This window comes from Hyaena hyaena, unplaced genomic scaffold (genome assembly GCF_003009895.1).
Source record: "Hyaena hyaena isolate Hyena2069 unplaced genomic scaffold, ASM300989v1 scaffold_73, whole genome shotgun sequence".
Taxonomy (NCBI): domain Eukaryota; kingdom Metazoa; phylum Chordata; class Mammalia; order Carnivora; family Hyaenidae; genus Hyaena; species Hyaena hyaena.
Window position 1 is genome coordinate 445,142 of NW_024080705.1, and position 16,153 is coordinate 461,294.

Here is a 16,153-nt window from a genome sequence, read left to right on the forward strand (position 1 = left end):
CTGAGAGTGGGGCTGGGGGCGCATACAAGCAAGAGAATCTTGCTGAACCCTCGTGCTGCTCAGTGCCCACAGAGGTGGTGGGTGAGGGGTCCTCGCTACGAGCAGGGTAACAAGGAGGCATGGGAGCATTTCACACCGCTTGGAACATAGGCATGTGACTGCGTGAGAACTGGACTCCAGCTCCCCCAATGTCACAGCCTGTGTCACTCAGGTAGCAATGAATCATGGGAAGCCTCTCCGCTTTCCATTATCATCATGAGTCCAGGACTGGTATGGAAAGCCCGAATCAGCAAACTTTCTGTATGTCTGTCTTGCATTCCCCATATGGCTGAGCCACCGGAGGACAGCACCCTCGAGTCCTCCCACACTCCGGTCTTCCAGCAGAGCCGGGCCTGGCATTTAAGAGGTGCTCAGTCACTGCGTCTAGCTCCTCCGAAGCCAGAGAGGTGGCGAGAGGAAAGAATCCCAGAAGCTTCTTGAAGCCAGGAAGCTTTCTTCCTTCTCTGACTCCCCAAGAGATAAGAACGCGTTTCAACCATCCTGGCTACGTTAGAGTCAGGTGCGCCATGTCTCCCACACCCCACTCTGCTTGCCTACAAGTCACTGACTCTTCAGGAAAAATCTCTGAGAATGAAAATGGGATCTCCTGGGAGACTCAGGCCTAGGGAGGGAGAGGGCCAAAGGGGCTCAGGATCAAAGCCCACTGTGACCTCTTAACTTTGACCAGTTCCATGGGCCCCCAGCCCCTTAAAGATGAGCCCAGAGACCCCATGAGTAGATCTTGAGGCGGTTTCCCTCCTCCCAACCGCACCGTGAGACTGGCTCAGGCGCCGTGCCTCAGGCCTAGCCCCCAAGAGTGGAGCCCACACTTACCCCTGTGCGGGGGAAACCTTCGGGGAGGAGATTGCCCAGCGCCCGGCAAAGGACTCGATAACCTCCCACTCTTTAGTGAGATCCAGCTTCTCTCAGGCATTAATTCCGCGCGGGTTTGGATGGGAGCCCAGAAGGCATGCACTCCCGGGGACGGGGAGTGGGTGGTCTGAGCAGCCCCGGGCCGGGGTTGCCCAGGGACTCCAGATTTGCCCTCCCCTCGCCAGCCCCGGGTGTGGACGCGTCGGTACCTGCCAACCCGCGGCTCCGAGGAACATCCGCGCTCCTGCGGCTGGCGCGTTGCGCCCGGACTGCGGGCGCCGATTCAGGCGGCAGCGGGGCGCGCCCGGCGCGGGCTCCGGCTCGCTCCTCCCCACTTCCCCAGCCCATCCGTGGGCAGCGGCGGCTTCGGAGGCGGGCAGGCCGGGCGCAAGAGGCGAGGCCAGGAGAACCACAGCCCGCGCTAGCCAGCGGCGGGAGACGCGCGCCCCAGGGCCAGCGCGCAGCACCGTGCCCCGCGCCCTGCGCGCCCCGCGCCCCCCGCGCCGAGGGGCGGACCCGGCCAGGCCGCCAATCAACGCGCCTGCCACCACCCCCAGACCAGCCAGCCTGAGCCCCCGCCCCAGCCGCCTTGGAGGCGGGGGGCTTGGATTTAAAGACACACTCACCCAAGCCGCGTCCGGATTGGCATCCGCGGCTCCCAGGCGGAGTGGGAACGGCTGGCCCCACCTTCTCCGGCCCGGCTTCCTTCTTCTGCCCGCCCACCCTCTGCTAGGAGGAAAAGTTCGGGGGGCGGGGGAGACTGCCCGAGAAGCCAGTTCCTCTTCCCTTGTCATTAGTTCGGCTCCTTCTGGAAGATCCCCAAACCTTCCATCCAGCCTCCCCGGCTGAAAGAAGCAAATGCTTTGGGCGCCACACCCCCCTCCCAAACTCCAGCTTCCCGGAGATCTGCAGGCCGGGGCTTCCCTCGCCCCTCTCTGCTTTTTAAAGCCAGGCTGTGCCTCGGTGGGACCCAAATGAGCATCAGGGAGCCTGAATAAATGCCTCACAGTGCTGTGCAACCTACACTAGGCGAGTGCCCTCTCTGGGCCTCAGCCACCCCAGTGTCAACGCGCGTAAAGAGCAGGCTGTCTGCTCAATCGTGGGTTTTTCCCAAGCCCTGGACTCCCCTCAGCTCCCAGAGGCTTAAAGGGAAGAGCGAAGCAGAAGTTTTGGAAGGGGAGGTCCCTCTGCCCCCATTCCAGGACTGCCCGCAGTGACACGCAGCATCCCCGCCCCTTAGGTGGCCCCGCTCCCACCCCCACGCCCCAGCAGCCCACGTGGGCCAGTGGCGGCTCGCACGCCCCCGCGGGTACCCACGTGCGGTCACTCTCCCGCCGCTGCTTCCTCTCCGGGAGACTGGCTTTGTTGTGGTTAGTGAGTCACTTCCTCCCTCTCTCCACACGGGAAATCCTTCTTCCTCACCTGTCACTACCTGCCTCGCCCCCACTCAGGGTCGGGAGTCGCTGGAGCCGGATCTCGCCAGGACGCAGGCCGCGCGGTCCTCGCTCTTCCCGAAGTCGGGCCGGAGGGCACTGGGCTGGAATAGAGGCACGCAGCGCCCGCCGCGCCCGGCCCGCCCTGGGAATAAATGAAGACCAAAGGAATGGTTGTCGCTTATGGTTCTATTACCAGGTGTCCAGCACCCTTCAAATGTTTCATTCGCCTCGATGATTTTCTGAGCGAAGTACTGTTATTACCCCTATTTTAGTGGATGAGGAAATTGAGGCCCAGGGAAGACTTGCCCTCCTCTCCAGGTCTGCCTTTATCCCGGACGGCGATGTGTGAGAAGACGAGCAGAGAAGGTCCAGGAAGGGCCAGAGACGCACACCTGACGGCCGGGCCGTCAGAGGCCAGCAAAGCTGGGCTCACATCGGCTCACGGCCTCCTGCTGTGTGGTCTGGGAAACGTGGCACAAGCTCTCGGATCCCCAAGTTCCTCATCCATAAGCTGGCCTGCCCTTCCAGGAGGTGCTGAGAAGCCAGGGAGCTGGGGCGCCTACCTCACCCCACCTGCTGCCTGATTCCCCACTGACGCCCCTGCAGCCACCCTGAGGATGCTGCCTTCCCGGATAACGCCCCCTTGAGGCCAGGACTAAGTCAGGGTCTAGCACTAGCATGAGCGCCCACAGAAACCCGCGCGCAGACACGCAGGCGCATGTGCACACACGCGTGCAGGCACACTGCTCTTTCTCCCTCGCTGTCCAGCAGATGCTGGGGGCTGTAGCGGCCTGTTTCTCTAGACTGAGCTCCTCCTGGAAGACGAAATTCTGACTCTGAACTGCCTTCCGGTCCCCAGCGCAGCGCCACACTCATTCATTTGTATTCACTGGGCATACAGTAGGTGTTCTAGTTGAATCAAGCAGAAGAGCCCAGGGCAGAGGTGTCCCCAGGAGAGCCACCAAGCAACGCCCTTTGAGCCCTAATACACAGCCTCGAGGCTTAGCTGGAAGACCCCAGAAGTAAAGGGTTGGGGGCTTGAAGGTGTTTCCGGGCCAGGCCACAGACTGCACGAGACCACAGTGCCCAGCCCCCCTCCCCCACAGCCCACTCCTAGCCCCTGAGGCTCTGCCCAGTCCCTGCTGGTCATGGGGCTGGGGGTCCCCCCCAACCACAAGAAAACCTTCCGGACCAGATTCGGCCCCATCCTGGGCCTGGGAGGGAGAGAGGGCTGAATGCTGAGGAAGGAGGAAAGGACACAGAGAAGCCCTAGGTATACCCAAGAGAAGGCTCCGTTCTCTCCCCAGCCCCAAGCAGAAGGGAAGAATCCCTTGTGCCAACTCTCTGGGCCCAGACTGCCCCAGAAGCTTCCAGAGAGATCTGGAAGCTCAAGCAGAAGCCCAGAAGTTCCTGAGAAAGGATTGATGGTCCCAGAAGAGGACCTCAGAAACTGGAGGGCCAACGCCCATTCTGCCGGCACCCCCTCCAGCACTACCACCACCCCACATCACACACACGCACAAGCACCCAAGACATCACCTCATCGACTAAAGAATGGCAGGGCCCGGTAAGTGGCCCAGTACAAATGTATGCACCTGTGTGTGCATACCTACATGCTTGTGTTGCTCATGCGTGAGCTCATGTTTGCAGAGATGTGAATAAGCGTTTGCACAAGGGTCCAATGGGCATGAGTGTGGGCATACAAGTAAGCGTGCATCTGCATGTGTAGCATACCCACAAACCAACCTAGCACAGCCCAAAGCTACAAAGGATGGCCAAGAACCCCACTACTCACACTTCCAGAACCTCCTGCCGTCTCCCCCTCCGCCCAAGTGAGCAAGGTGCCAACACCCTTGGAAAGGAACTCCCACATTCAGTCTCTGCCCATAAACATAAGCTGTGGGAACCCCGGGTCCCTCGTGGGAACACTCGGGCCAGAAATCATTTCCTGACAGGCACAAATGACTCGCCGGAAGGCAGAGGAGCGGAGTTCAAACCAGCAGAGATGAAACTTGACGAAAGATGAGAAACAGGCCCTCCTGCTCGTCTCTGCTCCTCCCTCCCTGCCAAGCCCACTGCAGGCCGTGGGGCCCGGGGAGTGGACAGAGGCAGGGCCGGGAGCCGACCTAGCCTTGCTCCAATGGCACTGTTATGCTCGTGATGTGGGACCCACGTGGGCCTGCCAGGATGGGTGGGTGTCTCGGAGCCTGAGGTCCTTGCCCCTGAGCCAGGTGGTATGACACACCTGCTGCCGAGTCCCAGCACAGCCCCGTTCACACTGCCTGGCTGCCTGGAGTCCTGCAGTGGCTGTCTGGCCTTCCAGGCCCCCTGCCCCCTCTCCAGGACCCAACACCCCTCTTCTGTTCTAGCCCCTTCCGAGCACGGCCCAGGGCTTCCAGACACAGGCCGGGGGCAGAGCCGACGCAACTTTACCACCTCAAACTTCCCACCTATTTGGAGTCTCATATTCCTCATTTGTAGAACGATATGAGCAGTACCTGCCTCCCAGGGATGCCTGGAAGATTTAAGGGGTGCCTGGCACTCAGCCAGAGCTCACTGATGTCAACTATTGCTATTGTCACCATTACTGCCATCTGAGCTTTGCCCTCTGCCCCAGCCCTGACCCTGCCAGGGCCGAGGGGTTCTTCAAGACTGAATTCCACCTCCTCCAGGCAGTGCTCCCTGCTGACGGGCCCTCTGTCTGCTCAGGACTCTGCCCCTCTCCTCTGTGCCAGGCCCTGGGCCCGAGCACCCCTCCCTGCTACAGAATACAAGTTCCGTAACTGGCCTCATAGTTATCAGCAGGATCATTCCTTTTATTGGGTCTAGGTTCGAGGGTGACATCTCCCACAACTGAAATTCATACCCTGGGTTCCAATTTTTTTGACTTATACTCAAAGAAAGAAATATGCTTTCCATTGGGACCGCCAGCTACACAGAGACTTGAACCTGTGTGTGTTTCACCAGAAAAAGCGTAGCCTTCTGTGTGTGATGCCTTCTGACACTTTGTAATGTATCCTGTCCTGCTTTTTGTTCTTGCTGATTGCACTACACAAAACTGATTTTACCTGTGACCGACGGTTGGAAAACTCTGTCCCTGGGGGCAAGGGGACCTCCTCTCCCTCCCCCAGTGCCACTCGGCGCCTGACTGAAGACTGCCCAGGACATATGGAAAGAGGTGATTCTGTTTCCAGAACCTTCCTTGAGAACTACAGAGAGAGTTCTCCATCAAAAGAAAAGAGAAAAGGAAGAAGAAATCCTGCCTCATTCGTTCAACAAATATTCCATTCAGCCGGTCAGTCTGGCAGTCAGTCAACAAACATGTACAGAGCCTCTTTTATATGCCAAGCCATGTTCCAGGCCCTGAGCAGTGAATGGGACAGATGCGGTCTTGCCTTCATGGGGCTGACATCTTAGTAAGGTGGGGGTGAGGGATACAATAAAGAAGTAAACAAGAACAGAAGCAAGATCATTTCAGAGGGATTCATGCTATGAAGAAAATAATACAAGAGAATGGTATAGAAAGGGGTACGGGTGGGGCTACTTTAGAAATGATGGAGGCCTCTGAGAGCCTCTAGTAACTCACCCTGCCTTGTCCCTCCCCATGCTCCCCCCACCTCCCTCCTCACCACGGTTCAGCCCAGCCCAGTTTGAGCTGTCCTCTCTCTAAAAGCTAGGGCACTGAAGAGATAACTTCCTTCTAGTGGGGTGACCCAGACCACCCAGCGCCGATACCCCATGCTCCCGCACCACCCTGTCCTGTGCTTCAGAGGGCTCCCAGCAGATCAGACTGTGCCTGCCCAAAAAAAATAGGTGCCGGGTCCCCACGAGACAGTGAGAGGGTGCAGATCTGAACCCCAGCTCCAGGCAAGTGCTGAAAAGCCCAGGTCTGTCCAACTAGTGAAGAGAAAGCTGGGGGGGGGGGGCGGGGGAGCTGCTCAGGCATCTGAACTCTATGTGACAATGTTCTCTAAGTACCTACAATATGCCTGACCCTGGGTTCAGGGCACAGAGACAGGCAAGGTCCCGCCCCATCCCAGGTACTCAGAGACCTGTGGGAGAGGCAGGCAGGCACACTGATCGTTTCAGGGTGAGGTGTTTCCTGCAAGGGGGAGGAGGGACCAGGATTCTGGGCGAGCAGGGATGGGGGCACTCAGCATGACCTCAAAGCGGGTGCCCTGCCAGGGTCTTGGCGGCTCTAGCAACGTGCAGTGACTTATTCCAGCTTCAGCATCAGACAAACTCGAGTTTTATTTTTTATTTTTAAAATTTTGTTAATGTTTATTTATTTTGAGAGAGAGCACGGGCAGGGGAGGGGCAGAGAGGGAGGGAGACCCAGAATCCGAAGCAGGCTCCAGGCTCTGAGCTGTCAGCACAGAGCCAGATGCGGGGCTTGAACTTACCAACCGTGAGATCAGAACCTGACTGAGCCACCTAGGCACCCCCAAACCCGAGCTTTAATTCAATATCTGCCACTTGTCAGCTGTGTGACCTCAGGCAAGTGTCTGAGTGCCTCTGAGCCTCTGTGTCCACATCTATAAAATGGGGGTAGTCACATTTACCTTCACAGGGTTGTTAAAGCTCCCAAAACTTAGTTGTCTGAGGGGCGCCTGGGTGGCTCAGTGGGTTGAGCGTCCAGCTTCCACTCAGGTCATGATCTCACGGTTCGTGGGTTCAAGCCCCATGTCCAGCTCTGTGCTGACAGCTCAGAGCCTGGAGCCTGTTTCAGATTCTGTCTCCCTCTCTCTCTGTTGTGGCTACTGATATGGTCAGAAGATTCCCTCTGAGGCCTCGTCCGTCTGCCTTTACTTCCTCCCCCGTCTGCCTTCCCTAGTCAGCACCTGTCTAGTCCCTCCCTAGAGCGAGCAGAGAATCCCCTGCCCCCACTGCTATCAGAAAGGAGCTCCAAGTGGCCTTCTGCTGGGTCTCACTGAAGAATCCCAGGCCCCGGACACTGGGAATAATGCGGCAGGAGGTGGGGGGAGGCAGCGAGGGGGTCTGCCAAACCCTGCAGCATGGAGATCATCCATTCCTGAATAAACAGGCTGTCACCCCTTCCCTCCCTCCCTCTCTCTCCTTTAAATAACCCAGATCTGTTGCCCAGTTGTCTCCAAGCAACACCACTCAGGCTCCCAAGGATGCCTCAGGCGGACAGAGCCATTTATGAAGATGCTGTAGGGGAGGGGGTGGTGAGAGGTGGGGGCAGGGCGGGGTTGAGAGGCCTGACACAGCGCCTTCCCAAAGCCTTCATGTGGCAAGCACCTGGGCAGACCCCTCACCGGACGGGCAGGCAGGACTGGCTTCCCAGGAATGTTCCAGGAGAGGCCAATGCCCCCGGACTTGCAGGGGAGGTCCTAGGCTCCGAGCGGCTCGGACGGATGGACACACAGGCCAAATGCCTTGGGAAGATCACTGGCAGAGGCTCAGCCTCCGGGTTCTAGTCCCAATGTTAGCGCTCACTAGCTGTGCATCGCGCCCCGTCATTCACCCTCTCTGAGCCCCAAAGAACCATAATGCTAGAAGACAGCTTCCATGGGGGGCAGCAGAGGAACCCTGCCACACTGTCTGGCGATATGTCCGAACTCTGCCACAGCAACTCCATTTCCGGGAAGTTCACCCACGTTTGTACACACTCGCCAGCTGACAACTGTATGAGGTTACTCACACTTGGCAGTGGTGAAAGACCGCAGCAACCAAAATGTCTGCGGACAGAGAGGTGATCGGCTGGATGAGTTACAGAGCGTCCAGCAATGGAAAATACCAGGCAGCTGTTTTAGAACACGAGGCAGATGTATGTGGGCTGATGGAAAAGGGTCTGTAGAGCTGGGAGCCAAGTCCAGACGTGGCCGTGGCCACAGATGGTTAGGGCCATGTTGTCTGTGACAGTGCGGGGCCCGCCTCGAGAGGAAGGGATAAGTCACATGGATGCCAACCACAGAATCCTGCACAGCGGTTCCCCCCAGCAACCCAGGTGTACACACAGAAACAGGGAGCGAGCGTGAAAATGCAGTGCTCTGGGGTAAACTCATCAGCAGGGCTCCACTGGCCACAAAATACCCACGGTGGAAAGTAACAACGCTACACACGGAAAAGTACCAGGGTCTTCCTAAGTAAGGATACGTACATTATGTGAAAACATTTATCAGACGTACTACGATGGGTGCCTATGAGGAAAAGGATGAGATGAAGGGAAAATAAAGAGAACCACAAAAGAGAAAAGCTTTGCGTACGTCGATTATGATAAGGGCTGCGGGTTCAGGAAAATGATTCCCTCGACTCTGCAGCTGAGTTAAGAAGGAAGGAGGGGAGGCAAGCGGGAGGGAGGCAGGAGAAGAAATTGTAGGACAATATGTCTAATATTCTAGCACTTAGGAGTTGCAAAAAGAGTATGAAAAGATAGATTATAGATATAGATATATACACATATATATTTTTGCTGCATACCTTCCCATGCACTTGAATTTTGTTCTATGTGTATATATTATCTATTTTTAAATAATTTTTAAAACGAGCTCATAGATTTCTACACACATGCTCAGTCTCTGGCAGGCTGTGGACGACTCCAGGGAGAAGGCTTAGTCCTCGCAGGGGAAATGGGGCCTGAGAAAGGGAGGCCCACTTTCCTTCCACTCACTAGCCTTTTGTACAGTGGACCTTTTTATCCCACGCATCTATGACATATTCTTTTTTCTTTAATTTTTTTAATGTTTATTTATTTTTGAGAGAGAGAGCAAGGAAGGGCAGAGAGAGGGAGACAGAGAATTCGAAGCAGGCTCCAGGCTCCGAGCTGTCAGCACAGAGCCTGATGTGGGGCTCGAACTCACGAACCATGAGATTATGACCTGAGCTGAAGTTGGACACCTCACCAAATGAGCCACCGAGGTGCCCCATTTATGACATATTCTTTTACAACATTTTTTAATGTTTATTCCTTTTTGAAAGACAGAGAGAACACAAGCAGACGTGGAGCAGAGAGAGAGGAACACAGAATCCAAAGCAGGCTCCAGGCTCCTAGCTGTCAGCACAGAGCCTGACACGGGGCTAGAACTCATGAACCACGAGATCATCACCTGAACCAAAGTCAGACGCTTAACCGACTGAGCCACCCAGGTGCCCTCGTTTATGACATATTCTAATGATTATGTCATTTTTATTTTTATTTTGAATATTTTATATATGCACAATGATATAGACTAGTATACTCGATTCTATGTACCCATCAGTCAGATATGACAACTATCAAGATTTTGGTTCATCTACTGTTGTCTTTTTTTTTTCTTTTGGTTTTCTTGCTGGAGTATCTTCAAGCAAGCCCCCAACTCACACCATTTCCCCCCTACCCACATCAGAATACAATGGGTGTAATACATGAGGTTTAAAGAAACAAAGGCTGAGAGGCGAAGCAGTGCACCCTGCCAGACATGGAGGGGTTCCCTGTATGAAATCCCCAAAGGCAGGGGTCCCTGCCTCTGCTTCAATGCTCTCAGAAGCCAGGAACTCACTACCTGCCCCAGTCTCCTTCTGTGTCCATAATGGCCTAGATCTTGGCCTCTCAGAAGGGACACCCACCACCCCACTCTCCCTGTGCTGTCTTGGAAACACCCGGCAGTGGGTGTGGGCAGCTCAAAGCCACAGGGAAACAGGCCAGCTCATTAGAGGCTGTCCCTCTCCAAAACAAACTCAGAAGCACAATGGCACACCATGCGTATTCACAGAAACCGGAGGCCACCAAAGCCCTGCTGGCCTGGAAGGCCCGAATGGGCACCCCTCCCCCACCAACCCCCTCCCCCACCTCCACCCCAGGGGCCCAGGCCGTCTGAGACAGGCATTCATTGCCTTGGCAGTCGGGGGTAAATCTTGGGCCAGGACTAGACAGTTGTTCCCTGGCCTGCCTGTGTGTGCATTTGAATCGCCAGCAAGAAAGGTTAACCCCAGACCCCTGGGCTCCACCCCAGTCCCCCTGAGCCAGGATTTCCAGGGTGGGACACTGGGAAAGCCCCCTGGCTGGTGTCAAGGCCGAAGTTGAGTCTGGTGTTTGGGAACCTCCAGGCCAGTCAACTCTGAGGCGCTCTTCCAGCCACAATAGTCCACTCCAACTCTTAGCCGCCTGCCCTGTCCTAAGATTGTGCCTTCCCCACCCATCGGCATGGATGCAACATTCCCACCTGCAGCTGATAGGGGAGCGGATGGTGGCACCCCCTCTTAAGAGTGTGCTGGCTGAGTGGCGCCTGGGTGGCTCAGTCAGTTAAGCATCCAACTTCAGCTCAGATCACGATCTCACAGTTCGTGGGTTCAAGCCCCGCATCGGGCTCTGTGCTGACAGCTCAGAGCCTGGAGCCTGCTTTGGATTCTGGCCTCTCTCTTGCTCTCTGTCCCTCCCCCATTGGCGCTCGCTCTCTCTCTCTCAAAAATAAACATTAAAAAAATTAATTAAAAAAAAGATGAGTGTGCTGGCCGAGGCTCAGGAGCATACGCAGCCCCCGAAATCCAGGGTGCTTTCTGGAATGAGAGGCAGCAGATTCAGAGGTGGTATCTTGTCCCCTCCGCACAGTCTTCCCTCCCACCGGGAAGGATAGACACTGAGCCTTCACTCTGGGTCGCAGTTCGTGTGCATTAACTCACTTCACTTCGGCAGCACACGTAGTAACTCACTGAAGGCTTCCCTCCTTTCCGTGAGGCAGGAGTAGCCTTAGCTCCCTTTAGCAGATGAGGAAACTGAGGCTTAGGAAGGTGAACTAAGCGGTCCAGTGCACACAGCTGGTAAGGGGTGGAGTGGGGTTCTCACCAGGCGGCCTGGCCTCAAAGTGCACCTCTCCCCGTCCATAACACTTGGCTGTCCCCGTGACCCAGTGAGATGTCTGATGCCCCCCCTCTGGCCTGCTGCCAGAGCGAACGCACCATTTTATACTGTATGTCAGTAATGACCCACCGGAAAGCCAACAGCAAGGCAAGGTTAGCCATGCAAGAGCTCGCTGGGGGGAAAGCATGGGAAAAGCTGGGGGGGAGGGGGGAGGCAGGGGAAAGAGGGAGAGTGTTCAGAGAGCAGGGCAGGCTTGTCATCTAAAAGACGTGGGGCAGGGAGGAGGGCGGGGAGGAAGAGTCCAGGACCCAGCACAGCCCTGAGAGCATCGTGGTCAGGCCAGGCGAACATGGCCCGTGCTGGTGCCTCAGCTGGACTCCGCCACCGGCCGGGAGCAGCCCAGGGACACTGTGGTCTCCGTGTGCATGTGGCAGTGGATCCCAAAGTTGTGGCGGCCGGGGAGAGGGTGGGGGGTGGGGCAGTCAGCTCACTGCATCTGGCGGCAAGTTCTCTGGAAGGGCTCTCGGGGCAGCATGCCTCAAGGCTGGCACTCCTGGCATGACCCACGGGTCATGGCCTGCCTGTCCCCTCCACTGATAGGCAGCGACCTCCCGTAGGGCAGGGGCCATGCCCTGTTCATCTCTGTGTCCCAGCCCAAGGTGTGGCATAGCCTAAGTGTGTAAGCCTGCAACCGGCCAAGCAGTGCTTCTGCTGTGAAAGCTGGTCTTGGAGGAGGAAACAAGGAGGAAAATCAAAGTCTAGAGCGCTCACTGTAGGTCAAGCTTGGTGCCAAGGGCTGTAAGATGCTTTTAGGCTATGAAGGGCTTGCTCAAATCTATAATGCGGGTTGTTCTCAGCCAACCTGAGGGGTAGATGCCACTCCCACCTCCCAAAGCAACGAGGCTCCGGGGGCGACGTCCCTCATCCAAGGTGGCCCTGCTGATGCTAGGCTCTGCCGTGCCCTGTCTACCGGAGCAGGAGGGCAGGAAGCCCCGGGCAGGGGCTCTTCCCAGGAATAAGACAGAGAAATCCACACCTGAGGCCTGAAGAAACAAAGCTTCTTTGAAAACGTTGATGGTGCTCTTCCCGCCCCCCCCCCCACCCTGTCTTGTTCCCAGCAGGACAGGCAGGCACCCCCTCTAACCAAGCCAAGGGGGCCATGGATGGGAGCCATGACCAGACAGGCTGAGTGTCCAGGGTCCTGACCAGGCTTCCAGAGACCCAAGCCCCTAACCTAGCTCCTGCCTCCCCGTGTCCGCCCTGGGCAAGCCCGGGACCTCTCTGGCCTCATCTGCAACGTGGAATAAATAGTTCTCGTCTTATACATAAACACAAAGTCCTCCGCTCCCACCACATCCATGGCGGGTAGGCGGACAGGCTGTCCTTTTGGTGGCAGGGGACAAACTCCAGATAACTCTGAACTCTGTCAGAATGGGCCCCCTGGTTCCCCTTCCCTCTCCAAAGGGCTGGAGGACCCGAACTGCCCATGTCACCCCAGTCCTTCATCGGGGCATTCTACGTGCTCGGCACTGGGTTAGGCTCCGTATCCACAACCCCATTACTCAGTTTTGAAAAGCATAGCCCACTACTATCCTCATTTTCGGAAGAAACAGAAGCCCGGAGATGTTGAAGAACTCACCCGGTGGCCCCCGGGCCCCTCTGACTCTGGAGTTCTGTGTCCAGCCAGTGACCTTCTACCTGACGACACAGGGGGCTCACTCCCTGGGGAGTCTTCCCTGGAGAACTGTGACAGGTAGAGGCCGCCCTTCTCTCTCCTAACATGAATCTGACACCCACTTCCCAGTCACCCCCCTCGGCCCTCAGCTGGTCCTGTGACCCCCACCCGGGGACCCCCAGATCCCATTTCATTAAGTACCTCTTTCTTTCAAATATTTGAGAAGTACCCATCTCATACCCCCCGCCGCAGATGTCTTCAGCCTAACACCCCTGGGGCTTTCAAAAGCCAGTGGGAACTTCCAGAACCAGGAGAGACCTGATTGTACCTCCAGACCCCCCGGAAGGGGGCTCCTTTGTAAGGGGGGCAAGACGAGAATGAAGCTCTTCTTTCTCTCACCACTCAGCATGCTTCCTACCTCCCAGGAAGCTGGTCTCCTGGCTCTGACTTCACACCTAGCTGACATCTGACATTTAGAAACCTGTAGACAAGTCTCCTGTGCCCACCAGCCACCTCCTGGGCTGTGGGGGTGCGCTGCTGAACTGCCGCTGGCAGGAGACAGTGAAGCAGTGAAAGTACTCCCCTGTTCCACAGGGGCGGAGAAGGGACAGCCAGAAGGAGGCAGAAGGAAGTAAAGAGCCCAGTACAGGGAGTCAGGAAAACCCCGGCAGGGTCTTGGAGGTGGGTGTGCTAAGTGTTCCACTCAGGGGCTGTGGTTTCCCCACAGACCCCTGTTCCATGCTTTCTCACTTCCTGTCGGCTTCCCCCACGTGACTCAGGGATGACCACCCCCCCACCCCTCCCCCGCCACTGCCCCTCTGAAAACCACTATCCCAGAAGCCTCTGCAAGCTAGTGCTTAATGGACAGAGGGTTCCCCCTGAGGATGATGAGAAAGTTCTGGAGATGGATGGTGGAGACGGTTGTGCAAGGTGGATGTACATGCTGCCACGATACCGTACACTTAAAAGTGGTTGAAATGATCCATTTATATTATGTATATTTTACCACAACTTTGAAAAAAAGATATCCCACAGAATGGAGCAAATGATCACACACACACACACCCCGACAGAAAGCCTACCCAGGCTCTGAGCAGGAAGACCAGTGTGTGGGAGGCAAAGACCCCACACAGCCCCATGGGGGTGACCCTAAAATCCCAAAGCCGCTTCTCCCCTCCCTGCTCCCTGCTAGCTGGAGCACAGGGCACCTGTCAGGCCAGTGAAGGCCAGGAGACCCAGCCCCAGCCGAGAAGCTCCCGGGAAAAATTTCAATCTCCATCGAGAGGAGAGTGGATAAACGCATCGTGGGGTCATCTCATATCGGAAATCTCCCCAGCAACTGAAACGAATGAACCAGCCACGCACACCCTATCCTGGATGGACAGCGGAGGCGCCGTGAGGGGGGGAGGCCAGGTAGAGACAAGCACACAGCAGAAGATTTCCTCCGCTGAACTGAAGCCCTAGGACAGGCATGACTAGCCTGTGATGGTCAAGGTCAGGGACTGGTCACCTTCAGGTGAGGGGTGACACTGACTGGGAGGGGACCTGCGGGAGCTTTCTGGGGCCCTGGGCATGTTCCCTGTGTTGACTCAGTCAACACAGGGGGCTGTGGGCTGAGTTCTTTTGCCCACCTCCTTGCGTCCCAGCCTAACTTGTGTTAGTTCCTCCAAGTGGCCGACTATGGGTCCCCCTCAGGGTCTCTGCACTTGCTGGTCCCTCTTCCTAGAATGCTCTTCCTCCACAACCTCCTTCCTTCTGCTTAGGCCTTTGCTCAAACGTGGCAACAGGGAAAACCGCGGCACCTGGAGCCGTCATTCATTCCTTCAGGGCTGCCGCACACCCTAGGATGGTCCCCAGCGCAGCACCGTCACCAGGGGATGCTTCCTTCCCTCGGCTTGCCTATTTGTGCCAGCCCCACTCGGATGTCAGCCCCCATGAGAGCAGGAACATGTCCATCTGGGTTCATATCTCAACTCCACCCAGAGCAAATGCTGGCATACGGTAGTAGCCACTTAATAAATATTTGTGAGATGAACAGGCCATCTCTAGAGCAGGTCAGAGTATGTCCTGCAACTTTGCTCTCTTCAAGGTGCTGAGAGGGAATTAATTTTTTGTTTTATCAGTCATCCTACAAACATGCAAGACAGGCCTCTATGTGCGGGGCACAAACGCAACTCTCAGGGGTTCACCACGGGGCCCAACAGAAAGGAGGCCCGTGCCAGACATTTCTAACAGCGTGTGAGGGATGGGCAAGGGGGGCACGTGCCCGGGGCCGGGTACACCCAGAGCGAGCGCTGGCGCAGCCTCCCGGTTCCCAGGGCAGAGCAACGTGGTGGGCTCTGGGTGCCATGGCTGTCCACGAAGGCTGAACGTCCGGGCGGCAGGGGGGCCTGAGCTTTGGCAGGAAGCCGTCCCCTTAGAAAGAGCCAGAGAGCTCAACCAAGGCCAGTCACTGTGCGCCAGCAGGCCCCACCACCCGCTGCCATGGCAACCCGTCCTGTTGAGCCAGCGGCACCGAGAGCAGGGGGCACAGTGCCAGGAAGGTGATGGGGCATCTGCAGGGCTTCCTGTCCTGGGACGGCAGGCACCTGGGCCTGTCTGAGCTGTGGCCAGTGGAAGAGCTGTGTACCTTTCCTGCATTTTCCCCCGTGTACGTGCATGCGTGCACGCGCGCACTGTGCCCAAGCATGTGCAATACTGCCCAGTGACACCATGGGTAGGCTCTCCCGCATCTGGGATTGGGCGTTCCAGCAGTGGGTACATAATTGTCCAGTAATAAAAGCTGTCGTTCACCACATCGGGTACCATTCTAAATACTTTCTACCAGCCTCTCCGTAGGACCCGAGTCACCTCCTTTTCCCACCCGTCATCGGTTTACCGAGCTCTGCACGGTCACCAAGACAAAAAAAAAAGTGGGGGTTAGATCGGGTCTCTAGCTTAAGTTGTCACTAGCCCCCATCCTCAAGAGATGTGGGTAAAAATAACCGTGATGCAGAGCCACAGGTCAAAAGCGCAGAGGGCAGGCTGGCTCCCACACCTGCCTTTTACATCTTCCGCTGGGCGGCGCTGAGCCCCGGGGGAGCGGTCCTGGGAGGCAAGGGCTGATGAAGTTCTGTCCTGGGACGCCACCTGCCGGACAGACGGCGGAGGCACAGCCTCTGCTCCCTTCCCTCACAACAGCTGTTTCCTGGGTGCCAACGGTGTAGGGATGCAGAACAACAGACAGTAAACCCCCAGCAGCCCACGTGGGCTTACAGTCTGCAGGCGGAAGCAGACAGAATAGCCCCACGAGTCTGGATGTACCCTAAACTACTCTGAAGGAAAAATACA

At 56.7% G+C, this 16,153-nt stretch overlaps 1 protein-coding gene across 1 annotated transcript in view; it reads right to left on the reverse strand.

Annotated features, from left to right (window-relative positions):
- The window catches only part of PALD1 (phosphatase domain containing paladin 1), a 74,104-nt gene extending 72,931 nt beyond the window's left edge, over positions 1-1,173 (reverse strand). Inside the window, exon 1 of the mRNA XM_039233219.1 lies at positions 1,122-1,173. The gene's annotated coding sequence lies outside the window, so the exon portion shown is untranslated. The remainder of the gene's footprint in view (positions 1-1,121) is intronic.
- Positions 1,174-16,153: the final 14,980 nt, after the last annotated feature.